This window comes from Notamacropus eugenii, chromosome 2, assembly GCF_028372415.1.
Source record: "Notamacropus eugenii isolate mMacEug1 chromosome 2, mMacEug1.pri_v2, whole genome shotgun sequence".
NCBI lineage: Eukaryota > Metazoa > Chordata > Mammalia > Diprotodontia > Macropodidae > Notamacropus > Notamacropus eugenii.
The window spans coordinates 222,275,004-222,295,694 of record NC_092873.1 but is presented as its reverse complement, the minus strand read 5'-3'; the positions used below and the strand labels follow the sequence as shown (position 1 = coordinate 222,295,694).

The 20,691-nt window shown below is 36.6% G+C and overlaps 1 protein-coding gene and 1 long non-coding RNA gene across 5 annotated transcripts in view; one reads left to right on the top strand and one right to left on the bottom strand.

Annotated features, from left to right (window-relative positions):
• PDE7B (phosphodiesterase 7B) overlaps positions 1 to 20,691 on the bottom strand; it is a 453,333-nt gene that overhangs the window by 152,429 nt on the left and 280,213 nt on the right. The window lies entirely within an intron of this gene.
• Positions 1 to 20,691, top strand: part of LOC140522347 (uncharacterized) — a 55,159-nt gene that overhangs the window by 28,528 nt on the left and 5,940 nt on the right. The window contains exon 1 of one of the 2 annotated variants that reach the window (XR_011973305.1): positions 16,965 to 17,521. The exons of the other annotated variant lie outside the window; for it this stretch is intronic. This is a non-coding gene — a long non-coding RNA (uncharacterized lncRNA). Of the gene's footprint in view, positions 1 to 16,964; positions 17,522 to 20,691 lie in introns of those variants that run through there. 2 annotated transcript variants of the gene reach the window in all.

Genomic DNA, 20,691 nt, shown 5'->3' with positions numbered 1-20,691 from the left:
TTAATTAGGGTGTTATTTATTCATGATTATATCTGAAAAGAAGTTGGAATTTTACTTTACCATATTATCTAGCCTTAGTATTTTACTTAACTTGCCTTAAAATGTAGTTTGGGGAAATATTCATAAGCCTTACTTTCTCCCTATTAAAATCTAAGATACTCAAGGGTAGGGATTACTTCTTTGTATCACCAGTGGCTAAAACAGTGCCTCACATATAGTAGGTATGTAATAAATGTTTGGGGCAGGGGATAGAACACTGGATTTGGAATCAGGAAGACTCATCTTCCTGAGTTCAAATCTAGCCTCAGACATCTACTCGCTGTGTGACTCTGGGCAAGTCACTTAACCCTGTTTGCCTCAGTTTCCTCATCTGTAAAATGAGCTCAGGACAGAAACTACTCCAGTGTCTTTGCCCAGAAAACCCCAAATGGGGTCACGGATAGTCATGGCGGAAATGACTAAACAACAATAAAAAGTGATTATTCATTGATAGTTTCTTTGAGGATTGTATTGAAGAAATAATTAATCATATGTTTAGCATTTTCTCTTCAAATAAATTGAGGGAATACTCAGCATGCCAAGAGCACATCAGCTTCTGGATCTGGGTTAGCTCTTGATGTTTCTTTTTTTCCCCTGGAGAAGGGCAAACAATGTAGGTCACTTACATGCCATCACATTTGACCAATAAGGTCATCCTCTGGTCTCATAGATGCTTTTTGATGACATCCAAACACACACGGATGACACAAAATCCTATACACTTTCAAAAGTATACTGTATTGATCTCTCTCTCTCTAATGATTAGTCTATAAAGAATTCAGATTCATTTACTCACTTTGAAAAGGTCCAGAAATGGTGCAACTAGCATGAGTAGACAAAAGGGAATTTTGCCCTCACTGCAGAGCAGAGGTCTTTCCTTTGGGAGTCAATAGGAAGAGAAGTTCAAAAGGACAAATGACTAATGGTGTTTTAATTAAGATTGTTATGAGGCACTCTAGGAATCCTGACACTTTGAGAGCTAAGGGAGATTTCTACAAAACCCCACTGACCTCACATCTCCAGAACTGCAGTAATTCTAAATAACAGAAGTAGAGTCTCCTTGTAGAGTGCCCATAACTGTGAGGTCCTAGGAAACTGACTACATTAACTAGAGCAGAGTTTTGGTGGTGCGGTGATACAAACATTGTATTTGGAGTCAGAGACCATAGATTTAAATTCAAGCTAGGCTATTTGCTACTTGTTTGACATAAGGTAAATTCCTTTACCTTTATGGGCCTCAGTCTCATCATCTGTGGTTTGGAATAGATGACCTGTGATCTAATAAGGTTACTTTCATTAGCGTAATATAAAGGACACCAGACAAAGTCAAAAGAGGTTGGTGTGGGGACCATTTATATTGAATTCATCATTAGTTGTGTGAATGGGGCAGAGGTGCTTAACTTCTCTGTGGCAGAAGAATAAAAATATCCTCTGTATGCACATCACCAGCTTAAGAAGACTGTTGTGAGGAAAGTGCTTTAGGTGGTTATGGAGATAGCATCAAACTTGGGGTCTAGAAGACCTGAGTTCAAATCTGGCCTCAGACACTTGCTAGCTCTGTTACCCTGGGCAAGTCACTTAACCCTGTTTGCCTCAATTTCCTCATCCACAAAATGAGCCAGGGAAGGAAATGCAAACACTCTAATATCTGCCAAGAAAACCCAAATTGTGGTCATTAAGAGTTGGGCATGACTGAAATGACTAAATGACAAAAAGCTGTCAAAAGCCATGAAACGACAGCCATTTGACAATGTATATACTGCAAGGACCTTCTGCAAACTGCTTTCTTCCTAAAGCAAAGCTGTGGGGATACATACATCATGACATATTCATAAGATGATGGAAAACTAAAGCTTTCTTGTTTTTGGCTCTCCAGTTGGATAATCCTCTGCCCCCAAATGTATTTAAGTTGTATATAAAAAGTGATTTACAAGTAAATGCTTTTCTTTCTTTTTAAACCATTTATTTAGATGTTTGCATTTTACCTTTACAGCTACAGTGTCAACATGGCTGTAGTACTAGAAGCAATTTCAGCTAGGATATCAGTCAGCTTTTGCAACCCTAGAAACAATGCAAAGAGCTGAGAATTCCCAGTTTTGACTGGAGAAATATTTTATCTTGTCACCATTTTGATGGATTCGTAAAAGTAGCATGTCCAATGGAAATTCAGGTGTCATTATAATGATAAGAATGATTATATGAGCAGTAACATTCACATAAATTCAGTACAAAGAGATAGTCTTGTTTATACAAGTTTATACACATAGTAACATTGGGATACTAATTTTTAATAATCTCTTGAGGGGGCTAGAGAAGATGTCATTCATGAGTGATTTGAAGTAACTAGAGATGTTTAGCTTAGAGAAAGGAAGGTGGGTGGAGAGGGCAGCCATGATAACTGTTTTAAAGTATTTGAAGGTTTGCCATGTGAAGAGGGATTACCTCATTCTGTCCAATGAACCCCAGAAAGCTAGAATCAGGAACAAAGGGTACTTGCTTCAAAGATATTAATTTAGGCAAAAGTTAGGATTAATTTCCTATCAAGTAGAGCTACTCCCAAAGGCAGTGATGGACTCCCCTTTACTGATAGTCTTTAAAGAAAGGTGCCATAATCATTCTCCAGGGTACAGGGTTACTGTGAGATACAACTTATGAGATGTGTGAGGGTACTTTGCAAACTAGAAAGTGTTTATAAATGTTAATTATTATTACTAGTAATAATTAGGAATTCTTAGGTAAGTGTTAGATGAGATGGATACTGAGAACCTTTCCAGTGATGAGATTCTATGATTCAATGAGGATTTTCCCTGTTTTGTTTTTTGGAGTGGGGAAGAGGAAAGTTGCAGGGGGGCAAGATGAAAAAGAAACTGACAAAGCGGTAACGAGTTTGACTCTAGAATCATACTCATCTCCTTTGGGGGTAATGGAGTTTTCTGAATAAAGAAGTTCTGAAAATAAAGCACCCTTTCTTTACTGGGAATGGGAGTGGGTAGGTAAAGAACATGAACTATTAAAGGAGAGAATATGACAGTTCATTATAAACTTCATGGTATTTACTGAGTGTCTACTGACCACAGGGTTCGTTCCCCTGACTAAAAATATTTTTCATCCACTTTGTATATATTTTGCATGTGTGTATAGGCATGATATTCTACCAGGGAAAAATATCATACCTCTACACGCACACAGTGCATACCTTGGCACTTTTGTTGTTCTAATTTCTAACACCAAGTACAGTACCAAGTACACAATAGGTGCTTAATAAATAAATACTTATTATTAAATTGGACACTACCAGAAGTTTTTCCCTCTTGGACCAAGCAGAATAAGTTTAATCTCTTTCCTACATTACAGTTGTTCAAATACTAGAAAACAATTACAAAAATCACATCACTTAGTCCTTTCTCCAGGCTAAATATCCCCAGGTCCTTTAAATGATCCTGTGATTGTGGTTAGCTTCATTTGTCTTTTCCAAAATGTGGCACCCAGAATTAAAAACAGCCCTTCAGACATGGTTTGACTAGGGTAGCATACAGCGGAACACTTCATACTCTGAACATTATACTCACTTACTAAAAGTATTAGGGAATTAGTTTTTTTTGGCTTCTGTGTTGCACTAAATAATCATAATTGTGCATGCAGTTCACTAAACTCCTCAGATCATTTTTTTTTGCTTGACCTGTTTAGCCACACTTTCTCCATCTTATACTTGCAAAGTTGCTTTTTTCTGAACCTAAGTGGAATACTTTACCTCATCTCTATTTAAAATACATCACATTACATTTGGTTCATCATTTTAACCTACTGAAACCTTTTTGGGTACCTATTTTGTCATTTATTGTTGGCTATCTTTCCTAGTTTTGAAATATCTACAAAATTATATGCATACATATATACATACACACACATACACACCCCATTTATTCCTCTTTTCAAGCCATTGATAAACATGTTATTGATGTTGGTACAGGGCCAAGGACAAATTCCCTGGGATATTTTTAATGTTGCTAATATATTGAGATCCTAAAAATATTCACCCATTTCTTTTGCAAAGCCAAAGAAACTTTTTAAAAATTTAAATTGTCAACTAATTTTTAACATTTTAATTTATTTTATTTTAAATTTATGAAATAAAATAATCATTCCCATAACGTAAAAAGATGATTGCACATGAAACTGCAAATCTTATTATGTACAACTTGCTATTCCCTTTAAATATATAATAAAATTATCGTGTAAATTTCTTTTTTCCCCTTTTTTCCTTCTCTCTTCTCTCCTGCCCTAGAGTTGGCTGTCATTAGACACAAATATGCATATATGTAAAATCAATTACACACTTTTAGCAGTTTATAATATAAAATCAGTTTACATTCTTTATTAAATCCAAAGAAATAAAAACTATTTTGGGAATGAAGATATAGGAAAGTTAATAGTCAGTGAAAGAAGTTACTGAAAGAAGGTAATTCATTATTGGTTTATTTTGGAATAAATCTGATTTTTCATAATGTAAAATTTATATGCTGCTACTACTACTACTATTACAGCTGCAGATATAAACCTATAATTTGAGTACTGAAACTTTGATGCTTAATCAAATCTTCTGTACTGACTGACTCAATAAGGGTCTCCAATGAGTACTAAAATTTTCTTTATGTGCTCTAAATGATCTATAAGAAAGCCTCAGGAACTCCATAAGGTGGAGTTCATTTTATATACATACATACATACACACACACACACACACACACACACACACACACACATTTTCTTTTAAAAGAAAATATTACCTTGAATATAAAATTAGAATTTATATTCCATGATATATTTTGTAATAATAGCTTTAAATTATTTTATTTTATATAGTTTTTTTAAAAAATAAAATAAATTCTAACCCATTTAAAATAAAACCTTCCTGGCAAAGACCCTTGGGGTATATCAACAGTTAATAAGTGTGGTTAAGAAGAGGGGCTAGCAAAAGATATAGAAAACAATTAGGAGAGCAGAATGACACCAATTGTGGAAGGAAAGTTTCTAGGAGGGAGTATTGTTAATGTGTTTTTAATGGAATTAATGTATTTTTAATTGAATTAATGTATTTTTAATGAAATGGGAAGGTCTTTCTAGGCCTACGTGACCTGCTTAAGTCACATGGAAGCCTACGTTTGAGTCACATGAAGCCTGTGGTGGGAGGAGCTTGCTGAACAGAAAGGGGCAGAACAGGAAGAGGTGGAGCAGAACTGAGAGGAGTTGGTCAGAGCAGTCAGAGCAGGGCAAGAGCAGGCAGCAGCTAACATGAGTGGGAGAGCCTGTGATTGGTGTAAGGGAGCCTGTTTGTTTTTTGTTTAAGGGAGCTGGTTTGTGGGAAGCCTAGCAGGGGAAGGGTTGGGGAGGGGGTTGCCCTTGGCATTGTTATTGTATATAGATGTCTTTGTTACTATGATGGATTTGGCTTTCTGGTGTCTGAATAAATGTTTTGGTTCTGTCTTCCATGTGGAGAATCTCTTATATTTCATGATTCAGAATTGTGCCAGCATGTTCATAGCTGTTGTAGGTGCTGTGAATGTTGCGTTGGTGCTACAGAGGGGCTGATAGGTAGTTTCAAAAACAACAGAAATATCAGCAGTGACAAGTGAGAACTTTACTAAAATTGCATTATGTAGCTCTCCTGCTCAAAAACTTTTCACAGCTACCTACTGTTTGTAGGATAACATTTTAGCATTGGCTAAACAAACCTTTTCCAAATCTTGCCCTCCCTTCTAATCTTAACCCATAGTTAAGCCATTAACTTAACCCATTCATCCTGACCTATGTCTTGCCACTGGACTTTAATGACTCTGGAGAAGAGAGTGAGGCTGGTGACTTTGCACAGCTCTGCCTCACTTAAATCCAATTTACTTGCAAGTCAAGACGTCACCCTCTTGATGTCATACTTCATTTCTTACTGGTCCTGCTACATATTGTTATTTTCTTATTTGTGCCTTTGTTTTCATCATCCTACATCCTGGAATTAATTTTCTAGTCTCTCTCTCTTCCCCTGTCCAAATTCTATCCATCATCCAAGGCCAACTGTCTCCAGAGTCTTTTCTAGTCATTCCTGTACACAGGAGCTTCAATTAAAAAAAAATCTCTTATAACACTTGTCTGAGTCATTCGTTCTGACTCTTATTTATACATTTCCTTATATGGTCACTTAAATTCTTCATATATATGTCTTAAGTTCCTGACTAGATTTTTTGGCTGTCTGAGGGGGAGTACTGTTTCTTGTAGTTCCTCCATGGTCCTGAGTACCCTGTAGATGCCCAATGAACAACTGTAAACTGGAGAATGAATGAAAAGACAACTAGATTTATTTAACCTTTAAGAAATCAGGGTTCAACTTGTCATTCAGTGGTTCTCAAACTTTTTGGTCTTGGGAGCCCTTTCCTCAAAGTTTCTGAGTACCCTCCAAAAAGATTTGTTTATGTGTTTTATACATAGTTATATTTACTATATTAGAGATTAAAACACTGTATGATGCATGAAGATAGTTTTGACCTCACAAACTCCTTGACAGGATGTTGGGGAGCTGCAGGGGTCCCCAAATCATACTTTGAGGACCATTTTTATAAGAGAAAGCATAAGGGCACAAGTTTTGTTGGTGCTCAGCACTGTGGATTTTCTTGTGACCATTTTCTTTCTTGAGTTAATAAAGTCCTACAATTATTAGTCTCTTAATTATGTAAGCACTTGCTGTATTTACACTGCTAGGAATTACGACTGGGATTCTGGAAATGTGAAACAGTTGTGACAGTTCAGTGGCATGGGCTCTGGGAGAACCCATTTGGTGATTTTAGAATATTGTCCAATCCATCAGGATGTTCTTGGAGTCTACAAAATTTCACCTTAAGGATTTATGGACACAATTTAAGATCCTTTCCTGTTCAAATGCAACAGAGCCTGAGAGAAGTTGCCACTCTGAACTTAAATCAAGTGTATTTAAGCATGGCTCCATTTCAAGTTACTGCGCATTCCTGGAATTGTTCCATCCCAGCTCAAATCTCTGTGGCCTCAATTTTGGCTGGTTTCTGCTACACAGAGAGAAGGTTTACATCTGCATCGCAAATAAGAAGGCGCCTTTTGATTCCATGTCCGCGGATCTGATTAATTCTGCATAATTACATTATAGAGCTGTTGAGGAGCCTGAGCCAGGAGTGAAGTCTGCTTTCAATCTCTATGTCTTCTCCCAGGCCCAGAAACCAAACACTGCACCTACCACACAGCATGAAGGCATGGTCAGACCACCTCTGATCCAAGACACAGGTCACCTGTGACACGTCAACACTGCTCACTCTGAACAACTTCTCGGAGTGGCTGATGCATAATTCATGCTTCCTTAAAGTGGCTTATGTAGGTTTCAGTTGCTGACTTTCGGAGACTGTTTCTGATATGTTGCATGGAAGGGTCTAAGTACCTGAGGCCCTCAAAAAGGAGACTGCATCCTTGTATAAATCACCATTTGGTCCAGTCTTACCCTGTGAAATCCTCTCAGGCTAAACCTCATTTAAAAGAATATGCACATCAGCTAGTGTGTTTTCCTCTGAATTCTTGTGGAAACCACCAAAGAAAATATGCAGCAATCGTTCCCAACTCCTTGCTCTCCCTTCATTTCTTTCCTCTTTTCTTGGTTATATTTTCCACCAAAGGAAGCTACCCACCAACAGTTAGTTAGCACTGACTTTTGGGGAGAGGCTAGTTGCTCAAATATTTTGAATCTACCATTGATAACGATTTCAGATACTTATAAACTGCTCCTCAATTAAAGTTACTGATAGTATAGCATTCCCATAATATTTGTCCTCAGAGCACAGATAGCTAGACTCTGGCACACTTGGCCATCTTTTCTACATTCATGTGATCTATGTTCTAACTAAATTTACCTGTTATTCTCCATCCTTAGTTCTCATCCTGTTCTGTCCTGTCTTTGTACCTTTGTTTGCAATATCTCACATGACTAGAATGGGCTTCTTCTCCCACTCCCACCTATTCCCCTCCCCCCTTAGTCTCTTTCTGTTGACAGAGTTGGGTCTTTATGGACCAACTCAGAAGCCAAGTCTCCCATGAAATCTTTAACTGGTGAAGATAATCTCCCTCTCCTCAAATGTTTGAACTTCTCCTTTGCATCCTTCTCAGTATCCCTTACAATACATTTATTTATGCATGTATCTTTCCCTTGTAAGTTCTAGAAGAGTAGGGGTGGTGTTCCTGATTTGTCAGACTCTACTGATTATAATAGGTACTTGAAAAATGTTTGCTAAGTGAAAGAGTAAAAAGTACTTTTCCCTAATAAATACTGTTTCCAAAGAAGCCATAGATAGCTTATGTGCTTAATAAATACTTATCAGGTTGACCTGAATGAAAACATTGTTACTTGGATCATGTTTGGGTTTTTGGAGGCCATGTCAGTGGAGTTCCAGTTCTGGAGTATTTAGAGCCAGTGGGTTTGAATCAGAACTCTCCTATTGAATATACCTGTGTAGCTGTAGGCAAGTCAGCTACTCTCTTTGACCCTCAGTTTCCTCATTAAATGGGAGAGTGTACTAGATCATGTTTAAGGTCCCTTCTCGTTCTAAATTTTATGGTCCTATAGTCCCATTCCACCAATCCAGAAAGTTCTCATATCCAACAGGGATAGATTAAAAGTCATCTTAGAACCAATATCATTAAATTCAGAGAGGCTGATCAGAGAAGTTAATCATCAGGAGATGAATTTTTCTGGTCCCAGCATTTTATGAAATAATCTACCAAGGTGCAGAGGAGCTGCTATCTTTACAGGTAGAAGAAACATCTATATTAATGAAATCATTAATCTTCTGAAGTATCTTCCAAACTCGCATAACAAGAGAAAGATAGATTTGTCAACATTGTAGGAGAAAAAAAAAAGAGACACCCTGGCAAACGGAAAGAGAAGTCATTTAGCCCTAATGTAGATGTATGTTGGCTGTGTGACTTTCAGCAAGTGTTACTTAATTTCTCAGAATTTCCAGGCAACTCTTCACGATTATATAAATTCTGCTGGTGAAAGGATTTTCCTCATCTGAATCTCATTTTACCAATAAAATCACAGGTTTGGCCACAAACAAAAAGAAAAAAAAAGACCCATTCAAAATAAAAATAAAAGTATAGAGATCTAGTACGTATTTAGTCAAAGTGCCTTCAATGGAATCCCCAAATGAACTATCACAAGCAAAGTATAGAGGGCCTATGTAACCTCTTCCTTTATCTATTTCTTTTTGCAATGAAACAGGAAGCCTAAGGATACAGAGGAACTTCTAAAAGGGACCATCAAAAAATAAAAGGAACAGTAGTCTAGCTTTTAATGCTGGAGTATCATATACAGTATGTTTACGTCACCATGTCTTGTGATCTGCTCTCAATTCAAGGCTGATTTCCAATGAATGGGCAAGGTTGTTCAATTTAGAGCAGGAAAAACTGTGATAATATGAGGGTACAGTGATTGTCGTTAGTCTGTGCCTCACCCTGACCTTGGCAAGCCAGAGGGGATAAGAGCAGTGTAATTCTCAGAAACAGAAAGATACAGCATGGAGCTAGTCTTTTCAAAGTCACCCAAATTCCTCCCCTTCAGTATTATTTTCAGCCTTAAAGCCTGTGTTACCTTGGGTGATTATCTGCCTCTAGCCTCCCCCACTCCTTTTTTTTTAGCATTACTTCCTCAGTTCCTCATCTTCTTTCACTGTCTTTCTCAAGCCCAAGGCATCTTCTTAATTCTGTCTTTACTTTCTGCTTTCCAAATTTCTTTTTCCTATCTTGCAAGATCTTTACCTGCTTTAGATGGAGTTAGACTGAAGTCCAAAGCTTCCTTCCCTTTCTAACACTAATATGGACCTTTTAAAAATCCCCAGCTGGTACCATTTTGGTGACTTCCCTCCCACTTTGGCATAAGTATCCTTTGGAAGTATTTCTGTCTGCCTGCATGAAAGGCACACTAGCAGCTGCTGTATGGAGACTTGGCTCCAAGGCTCTGTGCCATGGTTGTTCTGAAATGGGCTAAGTCCACTTAAAATCTTCACACTTACAATGTTTTCCTGCCTGTAGCATTTATGTTTTAAATCCAAACACACGCATTCTTTCTAATATTGTTCTGTCTGGAAAACTTTAAAGGGAGATGGGGAGGGGATGGTTTAATTAGGGAAATATCCAGAGACAATTTGAAAAACTTTTAAATTTAAATGAAATTTAAATTATTAAAATTAAAATTTAAATGAGATTATTAACTCAGGCTTTTGGATTCAACAACTAATTGAGTCACAGAGTCTTAAAGCTGAAAGACAGAAGTGGGAATCCACCTTAGAGGTCATCTCAGCCAACTCCTTTACTAATGCAGAAATACCCTTTATAAAATCTTCAACAAAGGGTCATCTAGACTCTGTCTGAAATACCTTCAGGAACAAAGAATTCATAACTTCATAAATCACCCTGCTGTGTGTGGGGGGCACTATGATGAGTTAGGAGGGGAGAAAGGGAGGAGAAGGCTGGTATGAAAGATGTACGTGGTATGATCTTTATCCTTCAGTAGTCGAGTGAAGCAATAGATAATGTGAGCAGAGTCACAGAATTTTAGAGGAGGAGAGCCCTTTGAAATAATCTATGTTGGGGTTCCTTAGAGGACTTGGGTTTATTTAGTAATTTATTCACATATTCAGCCCAATTTTTTTCCACCTAAGATATTATAGTATATGATGCCATACATACCATTCTTACAGAGGAATAGAATTATTTGCCAAAATGCATCATCCTGGGCAAGGCACTTAATCTCTGAGCCTCAGTTCCCTTATCTATAAAATGGGAGTAATAACAGCTATCCTAGATATTTAATGGGGTCATTGAGAAGATTACACAAGATTATACACATATGTGTACATATAGGTTTGTGAATGTATGTATATAAATGTACAGGAATGATACATGTGTGTATCTAAGTAAATATAGGTATTATAATGTGTAAATATTACACAAATCTAAGTGATAATGATTCATTTCAATTCAACAAGCATTTATTATCTATTATGTTTCAGGTACTATGCTAGTACTAAAACCTAATCAGTCCTTGCCCATTAGGAGTTTATATTCTATTAGAATATTAGAATTCTATTAGAATATAAATGCATAATTTATACATATAGAATATAAATGTGTAAAATATAAATTGTATGCACAGCATGCACACAAATAATTATAATACAAGGAAGAATAGGGAAGGTGAGTACACTAATAGTAGATTGGGGAGGGGGGGGGGAGGAACTATTAGATGATCACTAAGGTCCTTTCCAATGCTAAATGAGTGATCCAACTACCAAACCTTTCTATGACTGTTCCAGACCATGTGCAATTCTTCCTTTCTCTTAACTCTCAAAACATTTGGTTTGTACTTTTTATGCACTTATCATACTTTATTTTGTGTAACAGTTCTTGTGTATAAATCTTATTTCATCTACTAGATTGTAAATTTCTTGAGAGAGGAAGACCTTCATTTTCCATCAACACCCAGTTATGGTATCTGGATTTAATAGACTTTTGTTAAATTGAACTGAATTAACTTGATTTAGAGTCTTAGATCTTGAACAGGATACAGTAGAAGATACCGTTTGGTTAATTTTTATTGATTTTAAGGAAAACTTGATCCTAAAGTACAGCATGCAGGCCTGAAGGTTCTCTTCACAATTATACAGGATTCTATCACCAACATGAATATAGAGATAACCTTGTCCAATAGTCTGCTCAGTATATATATAAAACATGGTTTCCTATGGATGATAGTCTTCCAAATTTTCCTATTTACAGATAGCATATTACATATAATATGCATAATACATAATAATATAAAATTACCTAACCATCCATATTTTTCATTCAATAAAATGGATGAAAAAATACAAATTGCCCAGATTGTGACATGACAAAAATATTTATGTTTGATAAGTGCCTGAACTAAACCCAGAATAAAGGAAAAGGAGGAGGAGGAGGACTGTAGGCTTGATCAGACTTGGGAAATTGCAAAGAGTTTTTCATTGTAAACTGTTAATTATTGCAGAAATATATTTCTTTAAAACTGATATTTTCCTGGTGATGCTATATGGCTGTAAAACATGGAACACTATGAACTCAGAAAAATTACAATGAAAAACATAAACAGAGGTTAATAGAAAGCTAAATGACTGACATAAGTAGGCCTTAGTTTGTTACCACTGATAGCTTATATGCAAGAAGTGGCATAAAAACATTATCAAGGCTTCATATGACCAGGAAGGGAGGGCCAGGGTGTGTGTTGAGAACAAGATGGCTGACTGGAGTGGTACATTCACACTCCTGAGATATGGAAAGAATGAGATGAAGGTCTCCAATGTGTTAGTTAGCTAGATCTTAAACAGAAGGTTTAAGGAAAGATGTATAAAAATTGTATGAGACAAGAAGATGTGAAAGAATTGTGATCTCCTTAAGTGGAGGTAGTACTCATTATGATAACATAGCATTTTAAATATCTCTGTAAGAAACGTTCTATCCATATTTTGTAATGTACCAAATAAATGGAATTAGGTTACAAAACATTTCTTGATTACAGAATACCTGTATATAATATTTTTACATTGCCCAACATGGAAATGATATTCATAATTTAGAATTTCAAGATATTATTTTGGGGGGATTGGCAGAGGCTGTGGGAGTTAAATAACAACATATGAGTTCAAGAGGTTTGGAGATCCATTTTGGATATTTGGATAGGCACTCCAGAGTTCATAGGATGCTTATCTGAACTCTTCAAATCTCTGACGTCAAGAGAATAGTCTAGAAATCTCATGATTACAGTCTCTCTTGTGATCTTTTCTGGTATTTCCTGTTTCCCGTCAGGCCAAATACACTACAGGAGGAGGTTATTTCATGGTATTTCACCAATGCTGTTTCTGCTGATGTTTGGAACTCACAGATGCAGGGGAGCATGAAAATGAAAATAATTAGAAACAATACCACCACCAACACTGAAGATGTCCATGTTATGAATGGTCACTGACATGCATTTCTTTTTAAACATCTCAAAAATTTCTGTAATGGTTCAACACAGCATTTTATTTTTAATGGAATAGAGTTGATTATTCATAGAGAGAGAGAGAGAGAGAGAGAGAGAGAGAGAGAGAGAGAGAGAGAGAATGAGATCCTGTTGAAATTTGGGTGATGTTAAGTAAATGAACAGTGGTGCTCATTGGGAGAAAGGGTTAGAATCTGGCAAACATATTTGGCCAGGGGTGGGGAGAAGAGTATGGGTGGGGGAGGGAAGAGAACCTGCAATTTCCCCATGGTGCTGGAATTACTTATACCAGATCAAACTAAAAACAAAACAAAACAAACAAAAAATGTGTCTGCAGCTTCCTGGTGGAGATATCATGTGAGTTGGTGCCTTTTGTGAGTCTGGTTTGTAAAATCTAGTCTAAAAAGTTGCCAATTCTGCCACTTCCTAAACCAGGTTATGACAAGCACTTAACACTCCATTTCCAAAGAAATGCAAAGAGTTTCGGTGACATATTGGTAAGTGAAACCATGTCAACTCTCATTCTACTAATTCCTTCTTGGTACATTCTTGTCCCCCAACTTCTACTGTACCCACAAATTATCATGATAAAAGAACAAGAATATTGACCAAGACTGTAGCTGAATGAGAATCCTGTTAGTGCCCACCATTTGTTTTATTTGTGTGGCCTAGAATTTCCTGGAATCACAGAATTAATCAAAATACCTACTATGTGCTTGCTAGTCATTGTGCTAAGCACACAGTCATCCTGGATGCTAAGACTGGAAGAGACATTATACCTAGTCATAGGTATCACAGTATTTAAGATGAGAGACCTCTGATATCTAGTTTAGACCATTTTGTCAATGAAGGAGCTCAGATTTGTCCACATAGAGCTGACATTACAACTCACGTCCCTTGACTTCCAGTCTACTACTATTTCCCCTACAAGGCATCCACTTATCTTACAGAGAAGGAACCTATGGTTTGGCTCAAATAATTTGTACAAGGCTATCCAACCTTTTAAAGGCTGAGTAGATAACAATTTTCATGGTTAAAGTTTAACCTCTCTTATATATGATCAAAATCTTGTTAAATACATAAGGAAATACTATGTCAGACCTAAGAAAGAAGACAGCACTATTCATAGGTACCTCTATAAACAAAAGTTAAAATGTTCCATATATCACAGCACTCATATATTTAGATAAATAAATAAATGTTATCTACCATTTATTTACTTATCTATCTGCCTATCTATGAACATAACTCCAATCATGCCACTCCTTTCTCAAATACTATCCATGGTTCCTCACTTTCTTTAAAAAAAAAGTTAGGTGAAGTCTTTAGAATTCCCAGTAGTCAAGGCTGTTCCCAACATGAGCTCCTTTTCAAGTCTTTTCTCTCTCACTCTCCTCCTACAGATACAGACCAGTTAAACTGGATCACTTATTCCTTGAACAACCCCCTTCCTCTCTTGCCCTTCACTTTAGCTTAAACTATTCCTCCTTCCTAAAATAATAGCTGACATTCATATAGCATTTTGAGATTTCTGAATCACTTTACCTACATTATCTCATCGGTGCTCACAACAAGCCTGTTGAAGAACTACAAATGTTATTTTCATTTTATAGATGAAGAAACTGAGGCTGTGAGGAAGTGTGACTTGCCTATGGTCACCTAGCTCTAAGTGTCAGAGGTAGCATTTGAATGGAGGTCTTTCCTGACTCCAAAGTCAATACTCTTTCTATTATACCATGTTGCTTTTCAGCAAAGAACATTTTTGCTTCATCTGTAACCGTGAAATTCTACTTTAAATCTAGGACTCAGCTTACATGAAACTTCATTCAGCCTTTTCAACAAAGGAATGTGATTTCTCCCTTCCCAACTCAGTGTTTTGTCTCTCTCTCTCCCTCCCTCCCCTCCCTCTTGCCGTCCCTCCCTCTCTCTGTCTCTGTCTCTTTCTCTCTGTCTCTTTTTCCCTCTCTCTCTCTCTCTTCCTCTCTCTCTCTCTCTCTCTGCTCCTCTGTCTCCATCTCCATTTATCACATCCCATTATGTTTTTTACCTACCTGTCTTCTCCCTTCTACTCAGTGACAAGTTCCACAAAAGCAGGGACTGCTTACTAATCTTTCCATCACCTTAATAACCTAGTATAATACCTTATACATGGTAGGCACTGGACAAATAGTTGCTAAATTGAATTTAGTTGCAAAAAAAAAGCATGATACTTGTGAAGGGAGGTTTATAAAATGACTGCTTTTACTAAAATCTTCAAAATGAACCAAGAATAGAAGAGGTGCGATTCAGTAGAAAGGGCATAGGTTCTGAGGTCGGAAAAACTGACTCTGATAGGACTTGTATGATCTTGGACAATTCAATCAGTTTCCTAAAATCTAAAATGAGATGATTGAATTGGATGACCTCTGGGGGTAGATTTATGATCCTATGACCATAATATGAAAAACACTTATTTTCAATGAAACTAAATAAATGGCAAATTAGACAAAATTCCATAGGAACAATAATATTGCTCACAATGTGGTTTGTTTAGAGTAGCAGGTCAGTTTTAGTTGGGATCTACTGATTGCTTTTATAAAGTTTGTTGTTATTGCCCTGTTTTCTGTTGTGTCTGACTCTCTGTGACCCCATTTGAGGTTTTCTTGGCAAAGACATTGGGGTGGTTTGCCATTTCCTTCTCCAGTTCATTTTACAGATGAGAAAACTGAGGCAAATAGGGTTAGGTCACTTGCTCAGGGTCATAAAGCTAGTAAGTGTATGAGGAGAGGTTTGAACTAAAGAAGATGGGTCTTCCTGACTCTAGGCCTGGCACTCTATCCACTGTGCCACCTGGGCAGCCTTTTATAAAGTTAGAGAAAGTTAATTTTTGGATACAAGATACCTAGGAATGACAGCTCCCAATTCTTCAGGGAATGTTTGCTTAGACATTTTAAAATGTTTCCAATTATTTTCAGAAGTTTTGTGAAATTTTCAAAAATAAATAAAATCCCTCCAAACAAAATTAATTTTGTATTGGAATCTTTGAACATATTACCAACACTTTTAAATATGGGGCAAAGGTCTATTACACAACTGAACAAAGAGGGTGTCACAGGCCAAGTAGATGGGGAACCATTTTTGGAAAAATTTGGTGAATTCATAATCTCCAAATTCATGAGACTAATCAATGTGACAAGGAAATACTTTTAATCTCCTGTTATATCTTAACCAAGCAAGGTAGGAAAATGCGTGGTGAAAAGGTCTTTGGATTTGAATCTAAAAGACCTGGGCTGGGATAATGGCAGATGGGGCTCTGCTTTTTCCTAAGTACACTAAGTATATTGTTCAAGTCATTTACCTCCTTTGATAATAATAATTCTGTAAAATGAAGGAGTTGGCTTACATGGTCTCCAAGATTCCCTCCAGTTCTAAGTGTCCAATGTAAGGCTGGATTGGAAAGTATGAAGACCATACCTGAATTCACCTTGGGTCAGACACATGTTGGTATGGAAATCATAGTTTCAAGAGGGAGGTTAATTTTTAAAAAGGGTTTGGGGCAGAAAGGTACACAATGATGGGGAAGGGGGAAAGAAGAAGATTTCAGTCACCATGGAAGACTGCAACATAGACTTTTGGGGAGGCCAGGAAAAGTTGTAACATTTAGCTTGTATAATTTTCTCATCTCCTGTTCTCTCAAGGGGTCTGGGTGTGGAAAAGGAAAAGGAAAAGGAAAACCTTTCAGAAATTTCCAATGAGAACATTTACACATTGCCAACAAAGAAAGTGTATCAGACCCCAAATACTCCTTAAAAGTACAATGTATTGTGTGATTAGAATTATAGTTCAAGATTAGCAGGTTCCTAAGACATAAAAATTTCAGCATTCATAGTGAAACATACCAGACTGCAAGTGCCACACACCTTGCTGAATATCCTGTTTCATTTACTATCATCACTGCTGAACTTTTCAGGAAACCACTTCAGGGATGGCTACTGAAAATTGGTAAGAGCTTTCAGGGAGAAGAGAACAGAAGTAGAATGGTCTGGGTGCAGAATATAGTGTGTGTGTCCAAAATAATTGTTTCAATTTCCATTTTGTTTTTATTTCTGATTATACATCTTTCTCTTTTCATTTGATTTCTTCACTATGATCTCATCTCACTTTTCCCTTTACTGATGTGTTTATAACACCCCTCTCTTGTCCTCTCTTTCTATACATTCCCTGAAACAGTTTTGCTTTGTCTCTTGGATCATTTTTGGCTAAAACCTCCTAAGTTGATATGAACCTGTCAGATTCTTCAGAAATGGAATTTAGGCTCGTATCAAAGCATGGCATTGAGTGAGAGCTGAACAAAAGAGGGGATGAGAGAAAAAGGAGATACCTGTACCTGCAGAGTCTGGAATGTGGAAAATCCATTTAGAAGAGGTATGTGATGATGTGTTTTTTGCATCCTTCTTGAAGATCCACTGCCAAATGCATTATGCCTCCATGCGATTTTTATCCTAGTCCTCTTTCCCAGGACTTGCTAAAGTCCAGGGATTGCTATTCCACAGGGCTCTTCCTTTGCAGAATGGTGCATTTTACTTTTTTCTTTTTCCTTCTTTTCTTTTTCTAATTCTTTAGCTAAACATTTAAATTCAGCTCATTTTCTACTCTTACCTTGATGATTTCTTACTCTTTCCTGACTGCCCAACTTTTCATTTATCTTCTATCAAATTTATTAAAATGCCACATCAAAGATAGATGCTCTTGCCGCTTGGTCTTTTTTAATTTCTCTCTTCCCCTTCCCCTTTTGACGTCTGTCTCAGTCCATTTGCCACAAGCTGACCTTTCTGGTTCTCACTTTCAAGGCATTACCTGACTTTGCTTCTCTTTGTCTACTGTTCTTTTCAGTTGCAGACTGGTCAGACTTTTCTAATTCATTTTTTTACTAATGACATCACTGTGACTCATTTGCTGTTCCTGGTAATCAGTGTATGTCTGAAATCTAGCCTACATTATAAATTGCTTGGGGGCAAGGGTCTTATCTGTAATCCATAAAGCACACAGAATCCTGTGCAGGGGAAGATAACTTTAAAAGAAGAGGTTATGTCAGTGATGGGGGTTGAAATATAAGGAGGAGCTTAAAGATAAATGGGAAGTTTCAAGGTACAAGATGTCACTGATAGCCTCTTAGGGATCTTGAAGAAAGAAGTGGTCAACACTGAAGGGAAATTTATAAAAAGCAAGAAAAGGACTAAATAGCTATTTTAAAATACAGCAAAAAGAGGAACAAGATTTGCATTGCAAAATATGTGGATTTTAGTTTTTAAAAAAAATTTAGAAAAATATTTTTGATTTATGCTTATTATTTTTGATATTGTCATCTGTGTTCATTTGGTTGTGTTACATGTTTTTCACCTTCTAAAACCGTTAGAGAAAATTCAGAATGGGTGGAAAACAGTGCATATTTTCAGCAGCATGGATGAAATATAAGATGAAATCCAAACTTTCCATCTTCCACATAATGAAGTATCTGATGTTTTACTTTAAGGAGGTCAGTTAGAAGCAAAAGTCAATGTATTGCTCTCCGTCTCAAGCAGCTTTGCAGAAAACTGTCTCCAGACAAATAGCAGAAGGAAGAAGTAGGAACAACATCCTCCATTCACTTCAACCCCCTAAAAGCTCATTTGTAGAACCAAGTAAACATACACATTTCTGCACTATATTTTGAAATCACATTAAGGCCTTTCCAGACTAGCATCTGGAATAGGAGCTGCTTTTGAATATTTAGCCTTTGCAAAACATCAGAAGATGCAAAAATGGTTGAGTGCTTATCCAGGAATTTGCTGTCTCCCCCACCCCATGCAATATATAAAGATATAACGAGATGCATTAATTATAAAATTACATGATTGTAACTTCTTGGTACTTTTTAAGCATGATTCAGTTTTGATAGAATTCTTTTAATTTACTACTCTGTTTCCACAACGTTGTGTTGTTGTTTTCTGTAAAGACTAATTTTTTAATCTATTGCCTGTAATATCTAACAATTTTTTTCAATGGAAAGAAAGAATTAAAATTTGTTTCTGGAATAACAATTGACTAGAAAATCTGCTCATTAATATATTTAATGCCAAACTAGTCATTATTTTATTTATTTTTGATTGATTTGCTCCATTTTATCTTCTGCCACATTTACTGCAAGGAAACTTTTGTAGGTTAGTAATTACTGCTAAAGAATGAACAGGAGAAATTGTTAATGAGGCATTTTCATGAATTAAGATTCTATTTGCACATCTATTGTTAAGCCAATTTATTCTTTGCTTTAAATCAAAAGAGCTGCCTTTAGTAAAATAAATTAGGGCTCATAAGAAAATGAAAATGCATTTGAATTACAACAAGTATCCCGGAACATTACATTTTGCATTTCATAGCAATCATTCAGAATCTACTAACATTTCCTGACACCTAGAGTAAAAGCATAAATTTTATTTTAAATGAACAAATTCTTGTTCTTCATAGTACACTTTTAAACTGATTTTATTGATTTTCTAATTGTTCTTCCATGATAAGGTCATGATGTATTTGGTCCCTCCCTGCAATATGTAACCTCTTGGTTACATTGGCAGAGTTCTAACTGTCTTATTTGAGACACAAAATCATAGGATCATAGAGTTAAAGCCATAAGAGATCTTAGAGGTCATGATAAACCTTAATCAGAGGAGTCTTTTCTCTGATACTTCTCATACTTCCCATTCTTGTCTTTCTCAGGGTCTGATTTTCAGGGCTGAGTAAAAAACACATTTCTCATAGTTGCCTCCTCCTCAAAAGGAATAAGGAGTTGTAATGGCCAAGGAGGAGCGAACATTAGTGGGGTCTTTTCTTTCATGTCTTTTGTCTTATGCTCCTGAGAGCTACTGAAGTGGGAATATTACATACAAGTTTAACAAATAAATGAAATATATTAGAAAATTTAGATCACAATCACCCAAAATGAAAGATGATCAACATGACCACAGCATTTGGTCTGATCCTGAAAAACAGATTGCTTCTAGAACCAAGAATGAGCTCTGATCAGTACTGGCTAGTCTTAGATTTGCTGCTGATTGGAATCAGAGTCAAAACAGTATTTTTGAAATGCCCATGCACTCAAGTGATGATGCTTGATACTCAATATTATTTAAACTAACCAAGATGTGGCCCCTGCTCATTAGGAGCTAAAGTCATGTACTATCCAGATGAAAAAAAAATGGATGAACCTAGAACACAGGCTCAACAGAAGAGAGACTGACACATAATCAAGGATTCTATGAGCTTCTCATTTTATTTTGTTGGATGTAGATGGATAGGAAGAGAAAAGATGATGGTGGCAATGGTGAATTTTGGTTCAGACTTAGAACACATTCAACAAACATTTATTAAGCACTTAAAAAAGTACAGAGCACCATGGGTAGTAATGGGGACATAAAGATAGCAATGAAAAAGTTCCTCACTTCAGGGAGCTCATATTCTACTGGGCGGATACAGCATGCACAGAGAAAAATAAATGCAATGTAAAGTGAGGAGGGAGAGAACACTCTGAGGGAATGGAAGAGAAAGGCACAATTAAGGTT